Source organism: Coregonus lavaretus (assembly GCF_964263955.1).
Source record: "Coregonus lavaretus genome assembly, contig: HAP1_SCAFFOLD_532, whole genome shotgun sequence".
In the NCBI taxonomy this organism is placed as follows: domain Eukaryota; kingdom Metazoa; phylum Chordata; class Actinopteri; order Salmoniformes; family Salmonidae; genus Coregonus; species Coregonus lavaretus.
In genome coordinates, this window is record NW_028158636.1 from 37,437 (window position 1) to 50,694 (window position 13,258).

Here is a 13,258-nt window from a genome sequence, read left to right on the forward strand (position 1 = left end):
CTTGACATGAACCTGTTTATCTACTTGTCCTTCACACAAGGAGGAGGTGACTGAAAATGTTGTTGTGTTTGATGCAAGAAACCACTTTACTAAATAAAATGCATCATTATTCCCATGTACTATGATGCAATTCCAACCAAGTAACCCAATTGGCGCCAATGGCGCGATGCGTAGGTTGTTTGCCTTTTTTTTGCAACCTGGGTTCACTTCCCTGCCCCGCTGTTTGCTACATTGGTGTCAGAAGTAGTATGGTGTCTGTGAGGCCATCAGATTGCACGGCCCGGATGTGTGAGGGGTCTGAGTAGTCGAAGCACGAGACTTGCTTTTATAGGGGGCAGTGTGAGACAGGTTACAATTCCCATCACAGCAATAGGGTTAACCTAGTTTTGGCCAGCGACCTGGGTTCACTGCCCTGCCCCGCTGTTTGCTACAATATTAATATCACAGGCTACCCGACGTCCGTTGAACAAAGAGACACAACAATATGAGTGAAAGAATTTTAGGATAATATCAGTAAGTGTTGATTTAAAGTTGTCTTCTGCGTTCAGCCTTCTAGCTTCCTTTATCAATTGGGTGAAATATAACAAATGACATGGTCTCAAAGTTTGGAGAAAACCAGTCCCAGTTTAAATCGCCCATGATTTCCATTTCATTATTTCCCCAGAGCAGCAAGGGAATCTAGAGACTCAACCTTTGCAGAATCAGAATCACCTTTATTCGCCAAGTACATTTGCATGTACATATGTAGGATCTTAATTTGAGCCAGTTTGCTACAGCAGGAAAATGTTCCTGCAGCAACAGGAAATGTGAATTATAATTAATGGACATTTTTGTAGCGGTTGATACATTTTTAGTAAGGGAAACTCAAGTCTGCCATTTCTAAGTGGAAATTACAAACTTCAGAAGCCTTTTAAACCCTCAAATACACTACAAGTTTTAAATTTACTGCGTTGAGGGAAAGTTATTCTGCAGTGGGGGTGATCAAATTAAGATCCTACATCTGTACACATAATTATACATGGTGATTTTTTACATTTTAGTCATTTAGCAGACGCTCTTATCCAGAGCGACTTACATTGCGAGCGCATACATTTTTATTTTTTATACTGGAATCGAACCCACAACCCTGGCGTTGCAAATGCCATGCTCTTCCAACTGAGCTACATCCCTGCCGGCCATTCCCATAATAATTGAAATGTCCTGTTGCTGCAGGATTATTTTCCTGCTGTAGCAAACTGGCTCAAATTAAGATCCTACGTCTGTAGCAATACACCTCTCTTTGATGTACATGGCTATATCAGGATTGACTTTTGACCATTTGACATCTTTTATTTACTGTTGTTTAGGCTGGTTGAATGAGTTGCCTATAAAAGCTACTTCATCTGCAAGAGAACAGGCGGCTGCACCAGCGACTGTAAGAAGTTATGTGATTTCCTCATATGAACGTGAAAGTAAATGTGTAGCCTACGTTAGTTACACAATGGCTGTTGAAACTGTGGCACATATTTCTCTGTAACATTAGAAGTAGGATAAATGTGTTGATATGTAGGAAAGACGGGCAGACTCTCGTAGGTCTAGGCTAAACTACAAACTATTATAAGGTTAGGTCGACGTCAGACATTCAATAGTCAGAGTAGGTTTGAGCTATGATCACAGAGAGTCCCAACAGCAGAGTCCCGACAGCAGAGTCCCAACAGCAGAGTCCCAACAGCAGAGTCCCAACAGCAGAGTCCCAACAGCTGTCCTATCATTTCTCTTCATTATTTCTCTTCATATGACAAGGAGTAAAAAGGATTTGCCTGTAGATTGTCGCTTTGATTCATGATGATGACTGCTAGCTAAGATTTTGAAAGTATGATGTTGACATGATCAGTCCAATCAAAGCTACTGTAGATATAATGTGATTTGACGTCATTTTATCTGTCACTCTGTGGCAGCACCCAAGGGGCTTGTATTTTCTAGCTCTACCCTTAGACTTGGCAGTGACGTAGTGTCCCCATGAGTGACAGAACACTGAGCCAATCACGGCGCAGCGCTCCGTATTTTCTTCTGGCTTGCCCCACCACCACAGAAAGCACTGAGCTAGGCTGAAACACCTGCATTTTGGAGCTGCCTTACTCAAGAAAACAAAAAAGAGACCATGTTTGTTTGCGGCTATATTAACTCAATGATATATATATTTTTTTTTTTTTTTTGCAAAATGATATGTGACACGTATTAATGCCAAAATAACATGCAAAACAGGAAAGGCCACCTGCCCTGAATGACGGGTCGCCACTTGCTGAGGTATAGACCTTGATCTGCTTTACACAACAACAAAAAAACTGTTATACATTATAACCTAGCCTGCTTTAAATAATATAAAATCACTTAATTGTTGCAAAAAAACGTTCTGTATAGATCACTGATCCCCCCCCCCCCCCGATCAATAAAGCCTGTTTTAGCCCTTCTGTCTACATTCTCAGATACGATTAAAAAAGAACAGATTCAAAAATAATAAATGGCCGACTTTTAATGAATACAAATAAGTGTGTGACATGGCCATGGTGAAGAGATGTCACAACTACATATTCATGTGATTGCATTAAATCACCTGACTGTTTCGATATGTCTGTTAGTAAATGTTTTGTAAGAGATAATTAATAAATGATAACAATTCACATTCAAGAATTACTGTGTTAACTACAACCAACATGTTGGATCTCTGTTTAGGGGTCAGTGGTCTAAAATGAGTCTCTCTGGGGAGAGAGAGGAGGGGGGCCCTGCCTCTAAAATGAGTCTCTCTGGGGAACATGACACCAAAGCTAAGAGGTGAGATGACAATTTTGTTTAAGAATTATTAAGAGTTTATTTCCTAAATTTCCACAATTTTTCACGAGTTTTTTAATCAGAAATGGTTGCTTATGGGTACCTTCAATATTACTGTTCTCAGATGTTTAATTAATAGATTTTAGATGTATATCATTATTATTATTTTTATTGCAAAACGCTATATATCCATTGTTTAGCTGAAATTGAATGTTCGTATCCTGTATATTTGACTGTATTATCTGGTTGTCTCACCTAGCTATCTTAAGATGAATGCACTTACTGTAAATCGCTCTGGGTAAGAGCATCTGCTAAACAGGTGGGGCTCTGCCCTGAATGACAGGTCACCACTGCTCCAAAGCAATTACATGTTGCACAGGAACCACTGACTCGCTGCATGTTTCTATTATCAAGACACCTGCTGGTACCTCTTAACTGGTTAGTACAGCTCATGAGGTGTCCTAAATATCTGCCAACTAGGTGGGACACTTATGAATAAAGAGGCTTCATGCATAGCTTTAATTTATACCCATAAGAGTAGGACTAAAACGGCTTTATTCTCAGCACTTATACGACACATTTTCTACTCTGAGACGCTTTTTGGATATGGGCCCAGATCTCAAAATATTGTAACGACCCAGTATTAAATGAGTCTGTCTGGGGAGAGAGAGGACCAATTTTTCTACTCTGAGACGCTTTTTGGATACGTGCCCAGATCTCAAAATCTTGTTTTAAAAAACGATTTTCTTTTGTTTGACATAATAAAAAAAGAATATTACTAATGTACCCGACTTTATTGTGTGGCAGTGCTCATGTCCGCGTTCTGGAACTGTCCGCGTCCCCGTACAGAACTGTCCGCGTCCACGTACGGTTTGGCGCCAAGCATATTGTCCAGTTACGCGCAGAGTGGTCTGAGGTGATCTTGGGGAATAACGACGGAGTTCGATACAGTGTTGAGACACCGAAGTTTATTGTTCAATTTGCTTTTTTTGCGTAATGGTCAGTGACAGTATGAGTGTAGCCAGATCCTTTTCACTCGCTATCCTTGTTTCATCTTGTGGTTCACCGGATTCGTCATCATCCTCGAAGGACAGACGAACGACCTGCTAGCTAGCCAAGCTAGTCGGTACAGCTAGCTAAGCTAGCTACTCTACCAGCAGCATCCTAGTGACCCTAGCTACCACTACATCATCACCGGCTGTCTGCATTTCTTGTGGACCGATGAAGCTCCCTGGTTGTTTCTTCCACCTGTTAAATACCATGGAGGGCTTCTCCCTCTCTCGTTGACGGATGCTGGCTTCCTACCCTCCCTCTGTCCGGTTCTCCTCTCTTCACTAGATGGACGGTAACTTTAGTGTTTAACCCCTCTGTGTCCACGGACTGAACTTTTGAATATTATTTTCGGGGCACCTCAAGTGACATTTTTTACAACGTTTATTTCGGATAAAATTAGTTCATTGCATCCGCCATGGAGCCCAGTTTCATAATATTACCTTCTGTCCCTGGTTATGAAGTAATCGCGAAAAAACGAGCCTTATGTTTGGGCATTTTTCACCCTACCAGCTCCTATTAGTTCTATTGAGCTCTGTGACACCGACTCGCCTTCAGAACGTTCTATTCCCAGCCCATTGTTCTGCGTCACAATGCCAGCTTCACTATTGTTATCAATGAGACCTGCCTCTGTTGACCCTGTAGGTTTACCTCAGGTATCTTATTATTAACAAGGTTAGGGCTACTTGGTGAGCGTTAACCCTGTAGGTTTACCTCAGGTAACTTATTATTAACAAGGTTACGGCTACTTGGTGAGCGTTAACCCTGTACGTTTACCTCAGGTAACTTATTATTAACAAGGTTTCGGCTACTTGGTGAGTGTGCACACTGAGTACATGTTGTGGTCACCTATAGTGAGGTGAGACACAGTTTAAGAGGCAATGGCTGGCGGATAGCCATCAAACATTAAACATTTTCTGGTCATGGTTAACAATATTTGTTTTAAGAAAAAAGTGTACAATCTAAACAAAACGCATGTCCCTGTCCTCTTTTTCAAGATGTGGCCGATTTAAACAGCCAGAAGACATTTTTTAATTAAGAAATAACCATTTTTTGTACGACTTGTTGTTTCTAAATGGCTGCTGGGTAATTTGATATGCATCGAAATCTTTGTTCGTAGGCATCAAATTGAGCGAATGCTGCGCAAGTTCACTGAGTTGCAAACCAAATGGGTATAATGGGGTGATTGTTGTCTAATCGGGTGGTCTAGCTAATGGATTTGTAGATCAGACACAGTTGCTACCTCAGATTATGAGCCTAGCAAGTGTCATGAATGAGTTATGTAGTACCCACATACGGCCACAAGGAGGAGCAAGAGTGCTATAAACCCATACAGTTTTTTGCAATAAAAACCCTACACCTAACAATCAATCAAATGTATTTATAAAGCCCTTTTTACACCAGCAGATATCACAAAGTGCTATACAGAAACTCTTACCCTACTTATAACCTATTTTAGCCGTTACCCTAACCCCTAATTCTAGGGTAGGGTAGCCTAGAACACTTTTAGAAACTATTTTAGTAATAATATGATCTTAGTAAATACAATTATAGTATTAAATAGCCTTTTTATTATTTTGTTGTTATTTTATTATATGTATAATTGCAAGACAGAACACTTGATAAATAAGACACTGTCAAGGGGTGCTGAAGGTGGGTGTGGTGTAAGAATCATGCGCAGGACGCAGAGGCTCAGTCCAAAGGCTTTAGTGCAATATTCATAAAAGACAAAAGCACAATAAGCCCGAAGGCGAATACACGGCGCACACAGGCGACAAAACAAACGGCGCACAAACCTGTGCAAAATAACCTCTCCAAAACACAGGAGGGAAAATGGAGCTCCAACACGAAACAGAAGCGCAATCACACACAAACACAGACACACACAACGAGAACTAAATAGAACACTAACGAGGACTAACTAGACACAGGTGTACATCATCAAGACCAAACCAAACGAACATGAAACATAGATCGGTGGCAGCTAGTACTCCGGGGACGACGACCGCCGAAGCCTGCCCGAACCAGGAGGAGGAGCAGCCTCGGCCGAAACCGTGACAGTACCCCCCCCTTGACGCGCGGCTCCAGCCGTGCGCCGACCCCGGCCTCGGGGACGACCAGGAGGATGCGGAGCAGGGCGCGCGGGATGGTCCCGGTGGAATTCCGACAGGAGAGATGGGTCTAGGATGTCCCTCCGCGGCACCCAGCACCGCTCCTCCGGGCCGTACCCCTCCCACTCCACGAGATACTGGAGACCCCCCATCCGGCGTCTGGAGTCCAAGATGGACCGAACGGTGTACGCCGGAGCCCCCTCGATGTCCAATGGGGCCGGAGGAGTCTCTCCTATCTCATTGTCCTGGAGTGGACCAGCTACCACCGGCCTGAGAAGAGACACATGGAACGAGGGGTTAATATTCTTATATTCAACAGGTAGATGTAACCTATAACACACCTCGTTCAATCTTCTCAGGACTTTAAAGGGCCCCACAAACCGCCGACCCAGCTTCCGGCAGGGCAGGCGGAGGGGTAGGTTTCTGGTAGAGAGCCAGACTCGATCTCCGGGTGCGTACACCGGCCCCTCACTGCGGTGGAGATCGGCGCTCGCCTTGTGACGACGGACGGCCCGCTGCAGGTGAACGTGGGCAGCGTTCCACGTCTCTTCCGAGCGCCTCATCCAATCATCCACCACAGGGGCCTCGATCTGGCTCTGCTGCCACGGTGCCAGAACCGGCTGGTAACCTAATACACATTGGAAAGGGGTTAGGTTGGTAGAGGAGTGGCGGAGAGAGATCTGGGCCATCTCGGCCCAGGGAATGTAACGCGCCCACTCCTCAGGCCGGTCCTGGCAATACGACCTCAGAAACCTACCCACATCCTGGTTGACACGTTCTACCTGCCCGTTACTCTCCGGGTGGTACCCGAGGTAAGGCTAACCGAGACCCCCAAATGCTCTCCACACACGGGAGGTAAACTGGGGGCATCGATCAGACACTATATCCTCGGGGACCCCGTAATGCCGGAAGACGTGGGTAAATAGGGCCTCAGCGGTCTGTAGGGCAGTAGGAAGACCCGACATAGGGAGAAGACGACAGGCCTTAGAGAACCGGTCCACAACGACCAGGATGGTAGTATTCCCCTGAGAGAGGGGAAGGTCTGTTACAAAATCCACCGAGAGGTGGGACCATGGTCGTTTTGGAATGGGTAGGGGCTGTAACTTACCCCTGGGCAGATGTCGGGGCGCCTTACACTGGGCGCACACCGAGCAGGAGGAGACAAAAACCCTCACATCCCTAGCCAAAGTAGGCCACCAGTATTTAGTGCTAAGGCAATGCACTGTCCGGCCAATACCCAGATGTCCAGAGGAGGGTGACGTGTGAGCCCAGTAGATGAGTCGATCCCGAATCTCGAGCGGAACGTACCTCCGACCCTCAGGACATTGTGGAGGGCTGGGGTCGGTACGCAACGCTCGTTCGATCTCGGCATCGACCTCCCACACCACCGGTGCCACAAGGCAAGACTCCGGTAGTATGGGAGTAGGCTCAACGGACCTCTCCTCCGTGTCATACCGCCGGGACAGTGCATCTGCCTTACCATTCTGGGACCCAGGGATGTACGTGATTTTAAATACGAACCTGGTGAGAAACATACTCCATCGAGCCTGGCGAGGGTTCAGTCTCCTCGCTGCCCGGATGTACTCCATGTTCCGATGGTCAGTCAAAATGAGGAAAGGGTGTTGAGCCCCCTCAAGCCAATGCCTCCACACTTTAAGGGCTTGAACTACAGCTAACAGCTCCCTGTCCCCAACGTCATAGTTACGCTCCGCCGGGCTGAGCTTCTTTGAGTAAAAAGCACAGGGGCGGAGTTTAGGTGGCGTGCCGGACCGTTGAGAGAGAACGGCCCCTATACCTGCCTCAGACGCGTCTACCTCAACCTGAAAGGGTAATGCGGGATCCGGATGCGCCAGCACCGGAGCCGACGTAAACAGGTCCTTCAGTCTCCTAAAGGCCCTGTCCGCATCGGCTGACCACTGCAGGCGCACCGGACCCCCCTTCAGAAGGGATGTGATGGGAGCTGCCACCTTTCCAAAACCCCGGATAAACCTCCGGTAGTAATTCGCAAAGCCCAAAAACTGCTGCACCTCTTTTACAGTAGTTGGGGTTTGCCAATTACGCACAGCGGACACACGATCCACCTCCATTCTCACCCCTGACGCGGACAACCGATAACCCAAAAAGGAGACCGACTCCTGGAAAAACAGACATTTCTCTGCCTTGACATATAGGTCGTGCTCCAACAGCCTCCTCAATACACGACGCACCAGGGTTATATGCTCGGCTCGGGTAGACGAGTACACCAGAATGTCATCAATGTACACGACCACCCCTTGTCCCTGCATATCCCGGAAAATGTCATCTACGAAGGATTGGAAGACTGATGGAGCATTCATCAACCCATATGGCATGACGAGATATTCGAAATGACCTGACGTGGTACTAAACGCTGTCTTCCATTCGTCACCCTCCCTAATGCGCACCAAGTTATACGCGCTCCTGAGATCCAGTTTTGTGAAAAACCGCGCTCCATGCAATGACTCCGTCATGGTCGCAATCAGAGGGAGTGGATAACTGTATTTCACAGTAATCTGATTGAGCCCACGGTAATCAATGCACGGGCGCAACCCTCCATCTTTTTTTTTCACAAAAAAGAAGCTCGAGGAGGCGGGAGAAGTGGAGGGCCGAATGTATCCCTGTCTCAAAGATTCGGCTATGTAAGTCTCCATAGCTTTTCTCTCCTCTTGAGACAAAGGATACACATGGCTCCGTGGGAGCGCTGCTCCTGCCTGGAGATCAATCGCACAATCCCCCTGTCTATGAGGAGGCAACTGCGTCGCCCTAGTTTTGCTAAACACGAGAGCTAAATCCCCATATTCAGGCGGAATGTGCAGTGCGGGCACTTGGTTTGGACTTTCCACCGAAGTCGCCCCCACGGAAACACCCAGACATCGCCCCTCGCACTGAGCAGACCACCCGTCGAGAGCCCTCTGTTGCCACGAAATAGCAGGGTTATGAGTGCTTAACCAGGGAATCCCCAGCACCACTGGGTACGCAGAAGAGTCGATCAGATACAGCTGTATAGTCTCCTCATGACCCCCCTGCGCACACATCCGAAGTGGCGCTGTGATCGCCCTGATCAACCCCGACCCCAACGGGCGGCTATCTAAGGCATGAACGGGAAAAGGTTTGTCAACAGGTAGGAGAGGGATCCCTAACTCAAAACAAAACTTCCGATCAACAAAATTCCCAGCTGCGCCTGAATCTACTAGCGCCTTATGCTGGGAATGAGGTGCAACCTGTGGAAAACAAACAGGTATACAAAAGTGCGCAACAGAAAGCTCTGGGTAAGTGGGACGTCTACTCACCTGGGAGGCCCCCCCAGTGCTTGGCCTGTTGTCTTCTCCCCCGGAGAACCCTCCCCAGCACCTGGCCGCAGTGTGCCCTCCACGACTGCACTTGGTGCAGGAGACAGGCCCCCTCGGGCTCCTCCTCCTCCGTTCTCTAGCGCCGGCACCCCCGAGCTCCATAGGGCTCGGCTCGGAGGTGCCGGAGGGCGGAATGGACGGACTCCCCTCGGGACGTCCACGGGTGGCCAGCAGGGTGTCCAGACGGATGGACATATCGACCAACTGGTCGAAGGTAAGATGGGTATCCCTGCAGGCCAACTCACGTTGAACGTCCTCTCGTAGGCTACATCGAAAATGGTTGATGAGAGCCCGTTCATTCCACCCTGCATCCGCCGCTAGAGTCCGGTACTCTAGAGCGAACACCTGAGCGCTCCTCCTCCCCTGTCTCAAATGGACTAGACGCTCCCCCGCCGCTTTGCTCTCAGGTGGATGGTCGAACACGGCCTTGAAGCGGCGGGAGAACTCGGCGTAGGTGATGGTGTGGGCGTCCATCTTCCTCCACTCGGCGTTAGCCCACTCCAACGCCTTGCCCGTGAGACAGGAGATGAGGGCGGAAACACTCTCGTATCCCGAGGGCACCGGGTGTACAGTGGCCAGGTAGAGCTCCACCTGCAGGAGGAACCCCTGACACCCGGCAGCTGTTCCGTCATACGCCCTCGGGAGCGAGAGCCGAATCCCCCTGGGTTCCGAACCTGGGACTGGTGGACCGACCGATGGGATGGGCAGGGTAGGTGGAGGTGTAGGTACCTTGCTGGCCTCCCATCGGTGCAAGGTGTTGATTACCTCCTGTAGAGCGGTCTCCAGTAGTCTTATCTGGCCCTCTTGCCCACGGAGATGATCCTCGAGCGACACAGGCGTCACTGCCGATCCTGCTGATTCCATGTAAGGTGTGTGATTCTGTCAAGGGGTGCTGAAGGTGGGTGTGGTGTAAGAATCAAGCGCAGGACGCAGAGGCTCAGTCCAAAGGCTTTAGTGCAATATTCATAAAAGACAAAAGCACAATAAGCCCGAAGGCGAATACACGGCGCACACAGGCGACAAAACAAACGGCGCACAAACCTGTGCAAAATAACCTCTCCAAAACACTGGAGGGAAAATGTAGCTCCAACACGAAACAGAAGCTCAATCACACACAAACACAGACACACACAACGAGAACTAAATAGAACACTAACGAGGACTAACTAAACACAGGTGTACATCATCAAGACCAAACCAAACGAACATGAAACATAGATCGGTGGCAGCTAGTACTCCGGGGACGACGACCGCCGAAGCCTGCCCGAACCAGGAGGAGGAGCAGCCTCGGCCGAAACCGTGACAGACACATTTGTTTTATTTTTCAAATGTGTTTTGAATTGGGTGACCTAGTAACCTCTGTGTGAAAGTCCAGCAATTGGCGTGGGGCAGGTTTGAGACTGATCTAATACACTTTATTTCTCATTTGCCTCACCAACGTCTGTACGTGAATTAATAACTTTTAATTGATAAATATTTCCAATAGATGGCAGCATAAGACCACGAAGCATCAGTTACAGGCTACAAGCAGAAATATGATTGACATAAAATAGCATGCAACCAAATACTATATGACCCATGATTTTCTAAAATGGTCACTCATTACTTTAGTTATCTATATATCTCGTTTTAGGCCTGTGATGCTTTTGGAAGAGCAATTAAATAGTGACTATAGCAGGTGTTGAACCCCTGGTAAATAATCACTAGTCAGATGCTCCAACCTCAACCCTAGTATACATGCATTTTTTAAATATCTAATTTTGTGATTAAACAACCTCGGAATAGATAAGACAAGAGTGCGTCTTCCAGCCTGCCAATAAATTACATCATGCAACCCTCCCGGTTAGCAAATGTACCTCAACATGCCCCTCGCTTGTGCTAGAAGGCAGAGTGCTCGCTGCTGGTTGATGAATCTGACAATGAATGTACTAGGAAAATACGTTTTTCTTGACCAGAGTTGACTAAATTAATGTTCAGGCTTATTGATAATCGTTATAGTAATGAAGTATAATTTCAAAACATGAGCATAAAAACAGGTAAAAATAAACATGAATCATCATTATATTATTTCACAGTAATGTGTTAAATGCTTTTTCAGTCGTTCCTCTTTTCCTGTGAGGGGGAGTGGTGGTGTATCCAGGGAGAAAACTAAACTAACCTTCTGAAATGTCATTTGTGGTCTTATGCTACCATCTATTGGAATTATTTAGCAACTGCAGTAGTACTGAATAAAGAATATCCTTACTAAAGTAGTAATACTCAGAATTTCAAAATATGACATTTTCTAGTTCATTTTATCACTTACAACCATAACATAACCATTTATAGCATAACAAACAATGAAACTGACATAAACCAAAAACACCATACATTTAGTTAACTATATATTCATATATATACTATTTATTTAGATGGGTGACATTATCTGCCAAAGTAACACCACTGTAGATAAAGAAGAGCTTTCCAGTAGGTGAACCAAAACATTCAAAGACCATTTTCTCAAAAGTGAGGTTACAAGTTTATCATCTTTCAAAGCAGAATTACTTTCCCATTGTTCCTCAACTGTAGTGTATGATATACATTTTTCTAGCTGAGTCTCTACTTTTATCCAATGGAAAAAACACAATTTCAAATGTTGCTACATAAGACCGAATCGAGCCAGTCGGTCACATTTGACTGTGTAAAACCTAGCAGTACTACTTATTTCTCTGAGAGTGAGGCAGATATATTATTACTGTGTAAAACCTAGCAGTACTACCTATTTCTCTGAGAGTGAGGCAGATATATAGCATTTTGCAAAAAAAAAACATTAATTTACCAACATTTCTGAAAATGGATATAAAGCATTTTGGAATGAAACTCTTGTTTCCCAATCTGAGCTCAGAGTAGATGAGAGATGTAATGTTTGCCTCTGTTGTGTTGAAGCCCAATCAAGCAGGAGAGACCAGCCTCCCCTCTACCCAGCTGTGTGTCCATGAAGAGTGACTGGTCTATGAATCGTCCTATAGAGTTTAGAGAGGGAGACTTTTCTACTGAACAAAGGTAAGAAGAACTCATGGGTTATGGTCAGTGAGTTAAACAACACTGTCTCTAGTCATTTCTCCTCTCCCATTTTACCATTTATTTTTGTTGTTTTCATAATCCATAGGCTAATCATTTTTTTCCATTTTCATAGTCCTGAAACAATATTAAACAAACACAACATTCCCTCCCTGTGTGTGTGTGTGTGTGTGTGTGTGTGTGTGTGTGTGTGTGTGTGTGTGTGTCTGTCAGTGAGTGTGTGTGCACTCCCTGGATGAGGAGATATAATCTCTATCCTGATTGCCTAGTCACTTTTACCCCTACCTACATGTATATATTACCTCAACTACCTCAACTACCTGGTACCCCTGCACATGGACTCAGTACTGGTACTCCTTATAGCCTCATTATTACCTCAACTACCTGGTACCCCTGCACATTGACTCAGTACTGGTACTCCTTGTATATAGTCTAGTTATTACTTCAACTACCTGGTACCCCTGCACATTGACTCAGTACTGGTACTCCTTATAGCCTCATTATTACCTCAACTACCTGGTACCCCTGCACATTGACTCAGTACTGGTACTCCTTGTATATATTCTAGTTATTACTTCAACTACCTGGTACCCCTGCACATTGACTCAGTACTGGTACTCCTTATAGCCTCATTATTACCTCAACTACCTCAACTACCTGGTACCCCTGCACATTGACTCAGTACTGGTACTCCTTATAGCCTCATTATTACCTCAACTACCTGGTACCCTGCACATTGACTCGGTACTCCTTATAGGCTCATTATTGTTATTTTATTATGTTACTATTTCCTTTTTTTATTTAGCTAATATTTGTGACTTTTTAACTCTGCATTGTTGGGAAAGGACTCGTAAGTAAGCA